Source organism: Leptonychotes weddellii, chromosome 7 (assembly GCF_054177405.1).
Source record: "Leptonychotes weddellii isolate Sample4059 chromosome 7, ASM5417740v2, whole genome shotgun sequence".
Taxonomy (NCBI): Eukaryota; Metazoa; Chordata; class Mammalia; order Carnivora; family Phocidae; genus Leptonychotes; species Leptonychotes weddellii.
Genome location: NC_138375.1, coordinates 41,275,781 through 41,288,782, shown reverse-complemented (window position 1 = coordinate 41,288,782; position 13,002 = coordinate 41,275,781). Strand labels below are relative to the sequence as shown.

Genomic DNA, 13,002 nt, shown 5'->3' with positions numbered 1-13,002 from the left:
TATCATCCATTTGCTAAATTCAACAAAAATATTTATGGAGCACCAGAAACTAATATTCCCAGACAACTGGGGTACAGTGATGATACAAGACAGGCATACGTTCTGCCTTCAAGGAGCTTGCACAGGAGTTCACAAAGTTTTACATCAAGGGAAGGTAAGGATATTCTGAAAGAGTAATAGGGGGCTCAACCAATAGAAAAAAATGGTCATAACAACCTTTATGGCCAGTGTTTACTGAGCACTTACTACTGGCCAAGTATGGTACTAAGCACCTTGTGTCAATATCCAGGGAGAGGAACCAGTTTATCCAAAGAGGCAAGAGAGAGGAGGGGACCTTCGGGAAACCCCAGAAATGCCAGAATGACTAGGGTAGGGATGTGGCACAGAGTTGGAAGGTGGTAGGGACCTCATTGCCAAGGGCCTTGCCAGGCCTGGAAAAGCAAGTCTCTGTGTCTCATGTCAATGTTGCATTTTACTTTGGCTTTGGATTCATCTCAGCTTCTTGGGGCCTCTCTTCACGCTGGCCCTAGAGCCCAGTTGGGACATGGCAGCAAAGGGAGATGCAGAAGAGGAGACATCCTCCTCTGCTCAGATTGGTGTATTTGTTAGGAAACACGAGCGTTAATTACCAGGCATTGAAAGCCAGTGAGATGTGTCACTGTATATGAGGATAAGAATTAGGTAAAGTCTGGGCCCCCTGTTCCTAGAATTAGACCCATCTTGTGGCTGACACATGAAACCAGGGGCAGGGGACAAGACAAACAGACTGACTCTTCAGGTGTCTGATATGGTTTTGGAAAAGTACCTGCAAAGAAGCAAATCTAGAACCATTAATAAGCCCCTTTCCCTCCCTGGGTGCAGTTTCTCCATGTGAGGCATGGAGTTCACACTAAATCAATGTTTCTCAAACTTTTGTTTGTTTGATAAGAGACCTCTAATCAAACTTTATAGTCATTAGAGTTGTGTAGTTCTACAGACGGGAATATACTCCTCTTTCTCCCCATCTTTCTTCTATCTTTCCACTATCCACCCATCTAATAAATGTTTACTGAGCATGTGGTACATGGTAGGTGGCATGATGGTGCCCAGGGGATACAACATTGGATAAGAAGACAAGGCCCTGCTATCATGAAGTTTCGATTCTACAGAGTGGGGAGAAATGATATACAATCAGTAAGATCACTTTGGACACAGTAAATGTTATGAAGAAAATGGCATGATATGTGAGAGCCACTGGCAGGGCAACTTTAGATAAGATGCTCAGGGAGACCCTCTCTATGGCACGAACACTGGAGCTGAGAAATGAATTGTGAGAAGGAGCTGGCCAGGCAAAGGGCCAGGAGAACAGTTTCAGGCAGAAAAAGGACCGAAAATACAAAGGCTCTTATCAAGGCTCAGGAAAAGATTGGTGAGCTTAAGAAACAGAAAGAAGGCCAGTGTCGATGTAGCATAGGAGAAAGGAGGAAAGCAGCAGAGATGAACATGAAGAGAAACATCCTACAACTCTCTGAGTAAACTTAATGCTCCTCCAAGGATTATGTGTGACTTGGGTACCTGTGGCACTCTAGAGCATCACCTTGGTCTGAGAAGGTCAGTACCACCTGATCTTACCAGACCTTTCAGTTCTAACATCTTAAAGTTCAAGTCAATGGAGGAGAGGCACAGTGGAGGGTAAGGTGGTTCTGACTCAGTGGAAAATGGGAAAGGGTACAGCTTTTGACTTAGGTGTGATGGGATCTCAAATGGATAATCAGTGACTTCACTGGGCTCTAGTATGAATTCTGCTGTTCCTCGGATGTTTCTAGGCTGGCTTTAGGTTCTGGGCCATTCATTCCTGCTCTTGCTCCACTCCAAAAAGCCCTCCTGCCTCTTGCCTTTTTCCTTTCCAAATCTTTTCCCTTCTTTACAGGTTTAGCTTAAATGTTACCTCCTCCACGAAGCTCTTATGCCTCCCCATTCCTAGCTATCATCTAAAGATCTCTATCCTTCTTGGGCGCCTGGGTGGCTCTGTTGGTTAAGCGACTGCCTTCGGCTCAGGTCATGATCCTGGAGTCCCGGGATCACGTCCCGCATCGGGCTCCCTGCTCAGCAGGGGGTCTGCTTCTCCCTCTGCCCTCTTCCCTCTCGTGCTCTCTGTCTCGCATTCCCTCTCTCTCTCAAAAAAAAAAAAAAAAAGATCTCTATCCTTCTTTTAAATGTCCATAAAAATTTGTGCCTCTTATCAATTTTTTATCTCTCTCATGCTTTATTAGTTTAAGTTCTTTGATTGCAAGAACAGAAATCAACACAGGCTAATGTAAGATAAAAGGAAGTTTGCTGTAAGGATATGATGGACCCACAGCTAAAACAACAAAAACAAAACAAAACAAAACAAAACAAAACAAAACAACAACAACAAAAAACCCCTGGGCTTTAGAGAAGATAGAATTGCAGAAGTTTTGGAATCTGGGGTTTCATGAACAGTCTGTTCAGGGTTACTACTGCTCTAGTCATTTGTGATAACTGCTCCATACAGTTCAAGACTGGCTGTGCTCAGGGCCTGGATCATCCTTTCGTAAAGGGAAGGCAGATCAACTAGTTAACTATCTTACCAAGATGGCGGTTGAAGGGAAATGAAGGTGTTGTGAGCAGAGAGGGGGAGAAGAATGGTGGGCATATCAGACCAAAGGATGTCTATTAAATTTCTATTTGCTGTTATTTTATAAGTCATAGTCCAAGACTATGTTAGGAGCTTCATAAATGTCATATACATCTAAACACCAAGGTTAAGTCCCTAGATGGTAACACACAATGACTACACGATATTTTTGGTACATAAGTAAATGAAAGAATGTGTAAATGTAAATCATTTACCTGTATTAATCAATTGATACTATTCTTGACAATTGATGTCATCTTGCTTCCGTGTCTTTACTTCCATTGGTTTGGACTCACTATTTTTCTTTCATATTATCAACTGACTTTATATGTTTTCACCCACAATTGAAGTATAAATTCTCTTTAAGGTAGAGGCCTTCCTTCATCATTTTTCTTGATAGGTACAATGAGAAGTACCCTATACAGAGTTGGGTACAGCATGAATATGAATGCTTGGTGATGTTACTTATCTCACAGTCTTCTAAATTAGGCTGACCATCTAGTAACCATGAGCTGGTAGGATATATAATATCCCCTCCCCACTGCCATGCTCCAGCCCACTGAACTCTGTCACTCCCTGTTATCTTAGGCCAACAGAGAATGAGAGCTGTGCTCTTAGGCTGGCATGCGGAACCAAGCCAACCTTAATATATTCCATCCACAACACCCAGTCTCCTTAGCCAGTGCCGCCTAGGCAAAAAGGTTTACATCCCATTACATAGCTCAACCCTTAGGATATCAAATGGATTAAAAATGAGGGCATTTTCACCCTGCATAGCAAACTGCTTAGCATTACTATGTGCCCATGTAGTGTTATGGGAAGAGGATCTTTCAGAGATATTTCCTATAATGACACACATATATATGTGTGCTCTCCTCCTTGACCCATCACTTAATCTAAGAACAATCATATTATCATAGATTAGTAGTGCTAAAAACATACTTGGTCTCGGGGCCTTTTGGCCTAGAGAAAAGCCTCCTAATAGATAGCTGTGTGACCAACTCCACTTTAAAGTCTTCTTAATTTACATGTGCTTCAAATGTGCAAAACCTGGTGTTGAGGCTACCACCAGTCACAGGTAGAGCCTCCTACTTCAGCATACCTCAGCATACTGGAAGCTTCCCACTACCTATCTCTTCTGGGTGGCTGGCACTACTTGGCATAAATACTGTTCTTCTTCTTCTTGTTATAGTTATGTCACCTACTGAGTGTTTACTCTGTGCCCAATTCTGTTCTAGGCACTTCACCTGCATTTTATCATTCACTCCTCACAGCATCCTAGTAATTTTTTTTTCCCTATTTCATGCATGAGGAGGCTGAAGTTTGAGGAGATTAATTGATCTTTCACAAATCACTCATGTGGTAAGTGGAAGAGCTGGGATATGAATCCAGGTCTGTTCCACTCCGTGGCCTGTGCCTTGAGCTATGCTCTTCTGTCCCCTGAAGGTCTGGCAACACAAAGCAGAGCTTTCATTCCCTGGATGATATTCCAGCTGACGCCGAGCACTCACTACGTGCCAGGCACTTTGCTAAGTATTTTACGTGAATTACTCATTTACTACTAATTTGATAGTATGGACTAGGGATATGGTTATTATCCCATTTTATAGAGAGCAGACTGAGGCTAAACAACTTGCCCAAGGTCACACAGCCATGAAGTAGGAGATTCAGAATCCAAACACAGGCATTCCCACTTCAGAGCCATTGCTGTGACCCTCTCTGCCAGGTGTCAGCAAACTTTTTCTGCAAAGGGCCAGGTAGTAAATATCTTGGGCTTTGTGGGCTACATGATCTCTGTTGCAACTAGTCCATGGCTGCTTCTGTAGCACAGGAAGCAGCCAAAGACAAAACGTAGACAAGTTGAGTGTGAGTTTTTATTACGGTACAAAACCTTATTTACAAACACAGGACATGGGCTAGATTTGGCCTGTGGGTTGTAGTGTGTTAGCTCCTACTCTACGCTTTTCTGCTCCTGGATAGCAAGGAGGATGGGATGCTGGCAAAGCCTGGGGAGCGATAATAATAACTCATAGTGTATCATGGGGTTCTCAAATCTCTCACATCCATTCTCTCTTGTGAATACCAGTAAGGTAAGTAGGGCAGGAATGATGACCCTTGAGCCCATGTACAAATGAGGAACCAAGGATTGTGCAGCCAGGGAATGACAGAAACAGGTGACTGCCCACCTTTCTTTTCCACATCTTCTGGTTCTTCTGTGGTGACTGTGGGGAAGGCAGGGGACAGGAGCCGTGAGAGGGTCAGAGTCAGTTGATGATGTCCCAGTTTGATTTAAGGCCACTGCTTGCTGGCTTCTGTGCAAGAGCCAGTGGGGCCTGAAAGCTCACAGACTCCAACTGAAGTGTCAACATGCAGACAGCAATATGGCAAGGAGGTGGGGTGGTTCTGACCTCTAGGCTTCCTCTCCTATGCGCTGGCCAGCTTCGGTCTGGAGAAGGCTGTAGTAACACTGCCTTCCAGCTATAGATGACTCTGAGGGAGGAGAGACCCCAACCCTGAGAGGGCAGGAACTTTGAGAGGTTTCTTTTAAAAACTGGGTATGTACCAGAGGGCTTGCAACATGGTGGCTGGACCCTTCAAGGCCAAGAGTCAGCTACGTACAGAGGCATATTCCGGAGTGCTGGGTGAGGGGCTGCTGTGAGGGCTCCATTTGGACAAGGTTAGGGTTAGATTTGAGGATAAAGTCAGGCAGGGCCTATTCTTGGATTGGGTTCTAGGGCTGAGGATAAGGTTGCAGTCCAGGGCTGGGGTGAGTGCTTCTCAGCCTCATCTGGGGTTAGGTGGGGTTCACGGAAGAGTCCAGGTAGGGACTCCATTTACTTAGCTCTGCCTCTCTGCAGCCTTTGGGAATGAGCACACTAACCAGGCAGAGCAGATTGAATAAAAGCAAAGACACTAACCAAAGGGAAGGGGTTGTGGGAGAGATTAGCATCAGAGCTTCCCCTATCTTTGGCCCATCCACTACCCCATACCTCCTCTCCCTCGCATCATAAAGCAACTTCTCCTGGTTCATGAATGAACCATGAGTGCAAGGTACACTGGGTAAATCATTCATGAGATGAGGCCAGACTCTCCCTTTGGCTATCTTGATTCTGTTCCCTGGGTGAGTGGGAGAAAAAAAATATTTTGTTTCTATTTGTTATTCTTTTCCTATGAAAATCATGCATATAAATGGGCTTTTCTAAGCCAAGCGGCAAGCCCACAGTGCAAGGCACACCAAGGAGCCTGATTGGCACCCGTCAATCTAGGCAAGGTTTTACCAAAATCTGCAGATGACAGCCCACGGGTGCCCTAAAATCAGTGAAATTCATTTTCCAGCGAGGGTGTACCCACTGAGGAAGTGAAAGGATGAGAAGGAAGGGTAAAATAAGGCTACAGAAGATGAGCAGTTCCAGATCTCAAAATCGTACAACACCATCAGAAACCAAAGTCCACCTTGTCTGATACCTGAATTTATTCCTGACCTCTGCCCTTGGCTGATTTCTGGAGCTGAACAGTAACTGAGTGGAGAGTTGGATACAGAAAAGCTAAATCTTTTTTTGTTTGTTTGTTTTCTTCTGTTCTTCTCATCCATGGTCTCAGTGAAGCATGCTGGGAATACCTCATTTAAAACAAATGCTCAACCAGTAATAGAATGTTGCTCTGAACGAGAACTCGCCTTTCCTTTTCAACAGGGATGTGACAAACAATCAAGAGTCTACCAAGCAGAGGACTTGAAATCTAAGGCTGCAGGCTCGGCCCCCTGCCTGTCTATTATCCGGCCTCTGCTCCCAGGCCCTGTCCCTACTGCCTCAGCTTCACAGTGCTCTTTCTCTTACCTTTCAAGACAGTCCAAACTTTCTTGCCTTGGGGCTTTTGCACATGCCATTCTCCCATAAGAAGCTCTTCCACCCTCTTTAAATGTCTGGCTCCTCATTCCTCAGGTCTCCACGTTAGTGTTCTCTCTTCAGAGATACATCCTGCCTCTGTGGTCTCTACAGCAGTGCCTTATTTCCATCATCTCTGTCTTTGATTATCCTGTTTAATCTTTTGTTCATTTGTGTAATCTCCTATCCTCCCAGTAGGGCAGGGATTACGACTCTTTTCTCTACCACTACAGTCCTGGCATCTACAGTGCCGAGGCACCGAAACATCTTTGCTGAACAGAATGAACAGATGAATGAATGAATGGCGGACCAAACAGGCTGCCGGTTCTCTACATGGCCTGAAGTGAGTTATCGCCCCTCTTTGGAGTTCATTTCCTCATTTGTAAGAGAAATGAGATTCAGTTAGCTCGAACACTCTTCCACTTCTACAAGCATTTCTTCTCATTTTCCAGATGGGAGAGGTGAGGCCTGAAAGCACGCTGTCCAGCCTATGGACTGGAACGCAGGTCTCCTAAACAATTTCCACCAACTGAGACTCTTTCCCTGAGACTCTGCAGAGATGTTCACCCCCCACTCTTGGTACTGAGTTCCCTTTGTACCAAAATTCAAATCACTTTGTAAGGTTTCTCAAAATGCAGGATGAGACAGCTGCTGCCAAAAATCAGTCCAGGCTGCTTGAATTCTGGAAGGAATTCTGAGAACACAAGCATTTCTCACTATCCTGGGGTGTTCTCTTTGTATGTCCCCATTAAAATGAAGAGTTCTAGGAGTGGGTATGGGGGGAAGGCTGCTATTCAAGCTAATGCTGGGGAAAACAGAAAGTGAGGAAGGAAGGAGAAGCACAGGTACAAATATGTGGAAGTGCTGTGAGCATTTGAGGAAAGCGTGAGCATGCAGCTAAAACACTAGTTTTCCTGCTTTAGCATAATGAACCCACAGGACTCCATGTGAGAGAGCCTCACTATCCCTGATTCAACCCTCCAGCCTCATTTCCCGACGGTCCCCCAAACAGCGGAGACCCAAACACACTGATGAACGCAGCACGCCATTGCCTTCCAGGTCTCCACCCCTCTGCACACATTCCTCAACATGTCCATCCACACCTGGAAAACTTCTACACATCCTCAAGACCCCACTCACATGCAGACTCCAGTGGGCAGCCTTCCAACAGTTCCAGAACAAAACTACTTTCTCCTTTGAGTTTTTAATGCACTTTCTTAGTACTTATCTCGATATTCCATAATTTAGCATTTTCATGTTTGTCCTCTTCACCAGACTGTGAGCTTACTTACGCAGGGCAAGGTTGGGTCTAATTTGTTTTTTAAAGTCTCAGAACCTAGCCCTGGTCTTGATACAGTAGATACTCAGTAACTGTTTGTTGGTTTGCTCACCTGTGAAGTGAGGGCAATAGCACCTGTCTTGCCTGCTGTGAGTTTACCAAAGTTCTAAATTCAAATTCACTATAAAGTGTAGTAAACATGTAAGCCATCATTTTATTCTAATTACACAATCAAATAAGAGGTAGATTGGACAGGATATTATTATTCCTTTTATCCACATGAACTTCCAAGGGTTAAGAGGCTTGCTCTGAGTAGCACAGTCAATAAATATCAAACTAGAAAGAGAAAATCATGTTGCATGAATTCAGGTAGAGTGTTTTTCCCATTAGATCACAAATGCCTCTCCATAGTTGGCTGTGAGTTTGATCATACTGATTGGCTGACTTAAGAAAACATGGATGTAAGTCCTTCCAGAGATGTCACACATGTGTCTACCTCCCCCACTTTCCATCCCCTCTACCACCTTGGCCTACCCCTCTGTCACCATTCATGATGCATGCTCGTTACACTGTATCACTTCCTTTATCCTGGCCTCCACTTTGCCCACGTCTTTCCCCACCCTCATCCATTCTTCACAAAGCAGCCAGAATGTTCTTCAGAAATCAGGATCCTGTCCTAATGCTGTGGCTCTGGGCCCCTTCAAGGTTTCTCATCATGCTCTGAATAAAGCCTAAACTCCTTTGCATGACCTCTAAGGGTCTACATTGTCTGGATCCTGCTGACCTGAACAACTTCATTTATCATTTCCCTGCCTCTCGTTGATCGCTTCAGTTCCTCGGATGTACCAAGGCCTCCCCGATGCTGCACCATCCATGTAGGACTCGTCTCCCACTTCCACTTGGCTGGCTTCTTCCCTTCTTTCAAGGACCACCCTAAGTAGGTGACCTACTGTTCTCTGTCACAGCATTTGGTTTGTCCCCTTCACAGCACTTTACTCAAGTTGTAATTACAGTACAAGCCCTTTTATCTGATGCAATGGGGACTGCAATTAGATTATTTGAGAAAGATGGTTAAAAAGGAGAATCACAAAAAAATTACTCATAGCAGGTATTTCCTTTTAGTTTAAAATACCTAAGTGCACATGTATTTATCAATCTTTTGATATAGTGGGAACCTGAAGACATTTACAAAATAAATGTAAGTACAGAATTTTTTTTTGTTTTTCCCCCAATTTTTTTATAGTTGTCTCGCCTACACCTAATATTACAATGTTTTTGGTGATTCATCTTTGCGACTTTCAAAAGTATTTAACTTAGTTTCCAAAGAAAGAAAACAACTTTGTTTTGCACTTGTATTTCACTAGTTTATGTAATTTTTAGTTACACTGCCCAAATATAATAAAAATACAGACATATAAATAGGTTTGAAAACAACTGAACTGATTTCTAGCACATTTCCAATGAAGTTGACGTGAACAGAAGCATATGGGCTGATCACTCACCAGGAGTGTCAGTTGGGTATTTACAGAGAGAATGGGGAATGCAGGTTAATCCAAAGAGATGGCTGAATGGAAGTTGGTTATGAGAGATTTCACTGCATCTAGTTGATTGTTGGCTTGTTCATTATCTGTTCCTCTTAATTTAAAGCTGTAAGTTTCGAGAACAGGACCTCCTTCTCCCTTACTAAGCATGCTGACCTGATGCACAGCACTGAGAAGTACAACCAGCGCCAAGTAAATGAATCGACAAGTGAGTGGACCATCTCCCTCAAGTGAGGACTTTGGTTTCCTCAAGTGTAGGAGGATAGGCATGGATTATACAAGCACGGTCATTTGCAGATTCAGTTCTGTCCCCACTCATCACATTACTGATAACCATGTCTATATTTCAAGTTCTCCATACATTCTGCACATACCTTAGAGCATTATATTATTGACCTCCCTTACACCCACACAGGCCATACAGCCACCACCACTGACACACTGCCACCTGCCCTCCCACCTGGGGCCATTTGTTGCTTTAGGATGTCCCCCTTGCCCAGTGCCTTCTTCAAGATAGGTATGCAGGTGGCAAGGCCAGTTATGGTCTGTGGTGCTAGAGCTGTGAAATCTCTGCTGGGTTTGTGTCTTTGGGGAGCTATGAGGCCTGAAGCTGCTTTGAGTATGGGTAGGAGGGGCCTCTTATCTGTAGATCTGAGGTAGAAAGCTTGGATCTGCCTTATTTGAGACATTGGGCAAAATCCTCCCTGGCCACCCACTGCCTAGGGTTGGTCTCTTCTGGTCCCCATAGTGCTGAGATCCGGAGAGCCAAGACCTGGTGAGTGCCCTGAGGAAAGAAGCTTCCATGGGTCTCCCTCTTATATCTAAGGGAAGAGAGGGGCTGATTTAGGATTTGGGGACTCTGGTCACCAGCATGACAGTGGCAACAAATGATGATGATGATGATGACGATTTCTAGTATTACTGACAGATGCTTGCATATATTGAGCACTTTGATGCTAGGAAATAGACTATATATCATTATATCTTTTAAGCTCTGTAGCAGTCCTAGAAGGTATGCACTATTATGATTATAATTCTCATTATTTTATAAAAGAAGGACTGAGGCACAGGTCAGTAGACATCTTAGGACCAATAATGGGAGAGCTAGAATTCAAACCTAATGTATGTCTGATTCCACAAAGTGAGTTCTTACTATCATGCTGAATCATCTTTTAACATATCTAACACTGTGACATTCACTGAGTAATTAACTTATTGACTGATTCAACATATCATATGTGATACATTTGGGGGAAAATAAGAAGGCAGGTGGGGAATGTCCGTGATGACCGACACTGTAGACAGTTGATAAAAATAAGGAGACTCTGAGGCCTTCCTTCTCCTGCTCTCCTGAGACCAAGGATGTAAACACTTTTTTAAAGATTTATTTATTTATTTGAAAGAGAGAGAGACAGCATGAGCGAGGGGAGGAGCAGAGGGAGAGGGAGAGACAGAATCTCAAGCAGACTCCCTGCTGAGCGTGGAGCCCTGGCTCAATCTCACCTGTCTGCCCTGTTCTCCCTCTTGAGAAAGAACTGCCTTTTCCTCTGAATGTACAGAACATGCTATACTTCTACTGTAGAATTTATTTCATTTTCTCTCTTTTTTTTAAGAAAGTTTTTTTTTTTTAAAGATTTTATTTATTTATTTGATAGAGAGGGAACACAAGCAGGGGGAGTAAGAGAGGGAGAAGCAGGCTTCCCGCCTAGCAGGGAGCCCTATGCGGGGCTCGATCCCAGGACCCTGGGATCATGACTTGAGCTGAAGGCAGGCGCTTAATGGCTGAGCCACCCAGGCGCCCCTTCATTTTCTCTTGTACAGTTTTTACCAGTGGTTCGTGAGTCTGCCTCCCTCATCACACTAGAATGCCCCTTGGGTCTTATTTTCCCCATAATGATCACATATGATCCCGTGCCCCCATATCCTAGCATCATATCCCATGGAGCCAGGTGTGGTTTCAGAATCCTCCTCGACATAGTCACCAGCACCAAACAGCTGGAGCTGTTATGTAAGATTAAAGGTACTTACATCCTTGGTCTCAGGAGAGTAGGAGAAGGAAAGCCTTGGAGTTTCCTCATTATTATCAACCCTCTACAGAGTCAGTCATCACAGACACTACCTACCTGCCTCCTCACTTCTTGAATGCTGAGCCAGTTGAAAGTGTTTCCCATCTTCGCACCTCACTGGCTGTCATTGGGCTCCAAGCTGTGAAGGCCCCAAGTCAGTGCACGGTGCTGGGACAGGCATCCTGATGATGCCTTGTGGGAGAGGGAGCTGCATGTGCAACACTGACTTCTAGGAGAGCTTCACCCAAAGCCAGGAGGGACGTGGAGGGAGGACTGGGGAGGGAAGGAATCGTATCTTTGGGCCTAAGTCTACAGAGCAAAGGCAGAAAGGTCCCTGGAAGCCATCCAGGGTACACTGGCCTGTGAGTCCCCAACTTGAGGTCTAGTGTACTGGCCTACTCTGCTTGTCTCTCTGTAGAAACTTGACCAGGCTCTTCCTATCTCTGGGCCTCAAGGTCCTCATTGGTAAAACAAAAGATCTGGCGGAAGTTCTCTATAGTTCCAACATTCTCCGAGGATTCTCAGCTGCAAGGTGATGAACAGGAGCCAGAGCAAGGCTGGGCTGCTGACCAGGCAAGGACTCTGCTCAAGAAATGGACCATGGTAGTTGTCCTGTGCATTCGCTCCTGGATCTGAAAATACTACAAAGAGTGCCCCATCCACTGCAGAACTGTACTACATGAAGAAGAAGCTAGAACACGAAACACAAGAAAACCAGAACAACACAAAACAAAAAAGCAAAACTCTGATTCAGGAGTAGGCAGACGTACTGGCTATGTAGGCTCGTACTGGGGAGAGGGAAAGTGCAATGGGGGTGAAGGCAAAGGCAAATGAATATGTAGGTGCATTTAGTTCATTTTTAAGTTATCCCGTAGTGGCTGGATAGCCTCAGATGTCACCCAGAGGAGCCAGATAATGTTCACTACAGCAATAACACAGAGTAAAAGCTATCATTTATTGAGCATTTACTAAATATTTGCATCATTAAACATATGCATTAATTTCTTTATTCTCCACAACAATCTCATGAAGAAAGAATTAGCATCTCCATTTATAGATGAAGACACAAGGGTTCAAGGTCACACAGACATGGCCGATCTGGGAATCACAACTAGGTCAGTCTGCACTTCAACTCCATGCTTGTAGCCATCCTCCCTTCAGAAAAGCAAACGACAAACTGACATACCTCCTTAGACCTATTTCCCTGCGATGATGAGAATTTCATCTCTCCCTCTCCACTCATTCCAGTACTTTGGCAAAGATCCCACTCAAACACCACTGCTTCCGTGAGAACCCCTGTCAGTGTCCATCTACCCCTCCCTGGGCTCTTAGCTCACATTTCCATTAGTGCACTTAGTACTTTTCTGCGTTGTGCTGGAGTTAATTGTGTCTGGTCCTCCCTTTACACACAAAACAAGTTGTTCAGACTCTCATTTTGGCATTTAGTGTATTGCATTAATGCCAACCATGCCTGGATTTGTCTCCCATCTTTTTTTTTTTTAAGTATTTTTTTAATTGACTTTTTAATTGTTATGTTAATCACCATACATTACATCATTAGTTTTTGATGTAGTGTTCCATGATTCATTGTTTG

General features: G+C 44.3%; 1 protein-coding gene across 2 annotated transcripts in view; it reads right to left on the bottom strand.

Annotated features, from left to right (window-relative positions):
• GRIA1 (glutamate ionotropic receptor AMPA type subunit 1) overlaps window positions 1-13,002 on the bottom strand; it is a 297,774-nt gene that overhangs the window by 150,806 nt on the left and 133,966 nt on the right. The gene's annotated exons all lie outside the window — the stretch shown is intronic.